Here is a 287-nt window from a genome sequence, read left to right as displayed (position 1 = left end):
AAATAAATAAATAAATAAATAAATAAATAAATAAATAAATAAATAAACAAATAAATAAACAAAATAAATAAATAAATACATAAATAAATAAATAAATAAATAAATAAAAAACATACAAGCTGCTGCGCTCGTTGCTGTTCGTTGGCTAGTTCTCTAATAAACTTTCCACTAAAACAAAATAAATAAATAAATAAATAAATAAATAAACAAACAAAATAAATAAATAAACAAACAAACAAACAAAATAAATAAATAAATACATAAATATATAAATAAATAAATAAATA

The 287-nt window shown here is 13.2% G+C and overlaps 1 protein-coding gene across 1 annotated transcript in view; it reads right to left on the bottom strand.

Annotated features, from left to right (window-relative positions):
• The window catches only part of EMH_0050220 (uncharacterized protein), a gene marked incomplete at both ends in the record, with an annotated part of 2,406 nt that overhangs the window by 1,198 nt on the left and 921 nt on the right, over nt 1–287 (bottom strand). The gene's annotated exons all lie outside the window — the stretch shown is intronic.

The sequence above is a fragment of the Eimeria mitis genome, genomic scaffold, assembly GCF_000499745.2.
Source record: "Eimeria mitis Houghton genomic scaffold, Emh_scaff2199, whole genome shotgun sequence".
Classification (NCBI taxonomy): Eukaryota; Apicomplexa; class Conoidasida; order Eucoccidiorida; family Eimeriidae; genus Eimeria; species Eimeria mitis.
The sequence above is the reverse complement of the archived record's forward strand: the minus strand, read 5'-3'. Positions and strand labels throughout refer to the sequence as shown.